Raw genomic sequence first — 3528 nt, 5'->3', positions numbered from 1 at the left:
AGGAATATTTCTCCTGCTCCCAATATTTCTTGCTTGTCTATGGTTCTTTATTTAGGAGCAGGGCCCCATGATACTTTTCCCTTCTATGTTAGCATGTCTTTTGGTATTATACTGTAGGAAGCAGGGAAAGCCCTGAGTGTATTAAGTCATGAATGGGTGTATGTTGTTGGCATGGCTACAGTCATGTTAAGGACTCCAAAGCTTCAACCCATGTGAAAATATCAAAGCCTTTCCCCCACTAAGATGAGGCTCATAGTGATGAAAAAGCCTTCATCAGAGGTTCGTGTATAGATGCTATAATGTGTGCAGAATATGTCTACCATAGCTTTCTCTCCCACTCCCTGGATATTTATGATCTGAAGACTGCTCCCCTACAATGACATCTCTTTCTGGAATTAACTAATCCTATCTCCTTGTTCAACTGTAAATAACCTGCTTCCTTGCTTATCTGCATGTATAAACCCTGCCTCTTTTTTCAGCTGTTTGCAATAATCTCGTCTCTTTGTTCAACTGTGTACAACACACTGCGTTTCCATGGTGCCACAGTTACTACAGTCAAGTCTCTACACTAGGCTATGCAAAGACATGGCACCATACTTTTAAATATCGTCCCACAGAAAACTGTAGGCTTCCTCAAAGGCACTTGTCTTTGCAACAGAAAAAAGAGAGAGAGAGATCATCAATCGATAATGATCAAAACACAGAGAACAAGTAAGTGTGGATTGTCCAGCTCCAGTTAATAAATTCTTCAACTAATGCTCAGGGAATAGCATGGAAGATGGGATAGAAAGACTTAGAGCCAGAGAACCAGGAAAACCCCTGTGAGGTTGTTTTTCCCATTCATGATATCAAAACAACACAAAATTAGTTTTTGTGCAAAATAATAGATACATTGCATCTTCTACATGTGAACAACTGGTTTTCCTAGCACCGTTTATTTAAGAGTCTGTCTTTTCTCCAGTGTATGTTCCTGGTATCCTGGGCAAACATCAGATGGCTATAGTTACATGTACTTATGTGGTCTGTTTTGTTCCGGTTGTCTATGAGTCTGTTTTTGAGCCTGTACTATACTGGGTTTTACTTTAGATCTGCAATATATCTTACATTCTGATGTGGTAATCCCTCATATTATTCTTTTTACTTGGGATTGCTTTGGCTGTATCAAAACCAGCTGAAACATAAGAAAAAAGGAAGGAAGGGAAGGAAAGTACAGACCAATATCCATGGTGAACACAGAATCAAAAATCCTCAATAAAATATTTGAAAATCAAACATGAACATACATCAAAAAGTTATCCACAATGACCAAGATGCCCTTTGTGGTTTTCTCACCAGCAAATAAAGAGTTCTGCTTCTTATTTTCCTATTATTATCTCTTCAATTTTCTTCTCTTCCCTAATTGCTCCAGGAGTGGGGAACATGGATGTTCAGGTCTCATTCCTTTTAATGTTATGACTTCAAGTTTTTCTATTTCCTATAGTGTTGCCTGTGGGTTTGTCATATACAGCCTTTATCATGTTGAGATCTATTTACCTCTAGACCTACACAACCAAGAACTTTTAACATGAAGGTATATTGGATTTTGTCAAAGAAGGTTTTTTCCTCCTCTATTGAGGTGATCATGTGATCTTTGTTTTTAAGTCCACTTGTGTGATTTATCACATTTATTGACTTGAGCATGTTAAACCATACATGTATTTCTAGTATAAAGCCAATGTAGTCATAGTGTGTAATCAATTTCTATGTATGTTTGTATTCTTTTTTTAAAATTAATTAATTAATTTATTTATTAAAGATTTACACCTCCTCCTCGCCTCCCTTTTTCTTCCCCCTCCCCACCTTCACCTCCCTCTCTAGTCCTAAGAGCAGTCAGGGTTCTCTGACCCGTGGGAAGTCCAAGGTCCTCCCCTCTCCATCCAGGTCTATAAAGGTGAGCATGCAAACAAACCAGGCTCCCACAAGTTCAGTCCATGAAGTAGAATCAAAATCAAGTGCCTTTGTCCTTGGCTTCTCAGTCAGCCTTCATTGCCAGCCTATATGTTTGTATTCTACTTACAAGTATTTTATTGAGAATTTTGAACCTATATTAATCCATAATATTGCCCTTTAGTTTTCTTCATTTGCCATTGTTTTCATTTTACCTGGTCTTGGTATAAGAGAAATACTCACTTTATTGAAGGAGTTTGGAGTTACTCTTGTTTCTTTTTTTTCCCTTTATTTAAATTTAGGAAAGATTGGCAGTAGATCTTCTTTTAAAGTCTGGTAGACTTCTGTTGCAAATCTTTCTGGGCATAACCTATTTTTAGTCAAAAGGATTCTTTTATTCTTTTTTCAATCTCTGGTGGGGAGAATTGTCTATATTCTGTCAATCATGTTTTAAATAAATGCTGATTGGCCAGGCAGGAAGTATAGGCAGAAAAACCAGTCAGGAAGTAGAGGTGGAGCAAAGACAATGGGAGTATTCTGGGAAGCAGGAAGCTTCCTCTGTCATTCCTCCATTCCCAGACCACAGAGAAGCAAGATGTAATCTGCCTCGCTGGAAAAGGTACTGAGCCACATGGCTAACACAGACAAGAATTATGGGTTACTGTAAGATGTAAGAATTAGTTAATAAGAAGACTGAGCTAATGGGCCAATCAGTTTATAATCTTATGGAGTCCTGTGTGTGATTTTCTTTAGGGCTTGCCAGCTGTGGGGTACTGGGCGGGACAAAAACCCCACCAAGCTGGCCCCTCATGTTACAAATCTCCACATTAGTTACAGGTCTATTTAGTTTGTTATCTCTTCTTGGTTTAGTTTCACTGGCTTGGATGACTCTAAAAACTCATCCATTTCTACATTAGGGTTTCTGTTGATGTGATAAAATGCCATGATAAAAGCGAATTGGAGAGAAAGGTTTCCTTCCCCTACCATTCAACATCGAAGTTCATCATCAGTGGAAATGAACACAGGAACCTTGAGGGAGGAACTGAAGTAGACACAAGCTAGAGTCATCAGAGAGGAAGGAGCCTCAACTGAGAAAATGCTTCCATAAGGTTTGGCTGTGAGGCATTTTCTTAATTAGTGATCAATGTAGTAGGTCCAAGCCATTGTGACCCTGGGCTGGCAGACCTGTGTTTTGTAAGAGAGCAGGCTGAGAAGCAAGCAAGAGAGGCAAAGCAGTAAGGAGCACCCCTCCATGATGTCTGCATCAGCTCCTGCCTCCAGGTTCTTTCCCTGCTTGAGTTCCTGCTTTCACTCCTTTTGATAATGAACTGTTATATGGAACTATTAGTATAGACAAGGGGAGAAAACCTTCCTCCCCAAGTTGCTTAGGTCATGGTGTTTCATCATAGCAATCGTAACCCTAAGCTAAGACAAATAGTTTTAAGTGAACGTGATCAGAGAGGCCAAGAGGGAGTATTGGTGAAGTGCAGCACAGTTTCAGTAGAGATCCCAGCATTTTGCGGATGCCAAACCATGAAATTAATACCAGAGAAAGCAGCAGCTGTGGAATGGAAGCATCCTGAACCTCCAAGATGACCTGTG

This window comes from Myodes glareolus, chromosome 14 (assembly GCF_982192425.1).
Source record: "Myodes glareolus chromosome 14, mMyoGla1.1, whole genome shotgun sequence".
In the NCBI taxonomy this organism is placed as follows: Eukaryota; Metazoa; Chordata; class Mammalia; order Rodentia; family Cricetidae; genus Myodes; species Myodes glareolus.
Note: the sequence above shows the minus strand (reverse complement) of the source record.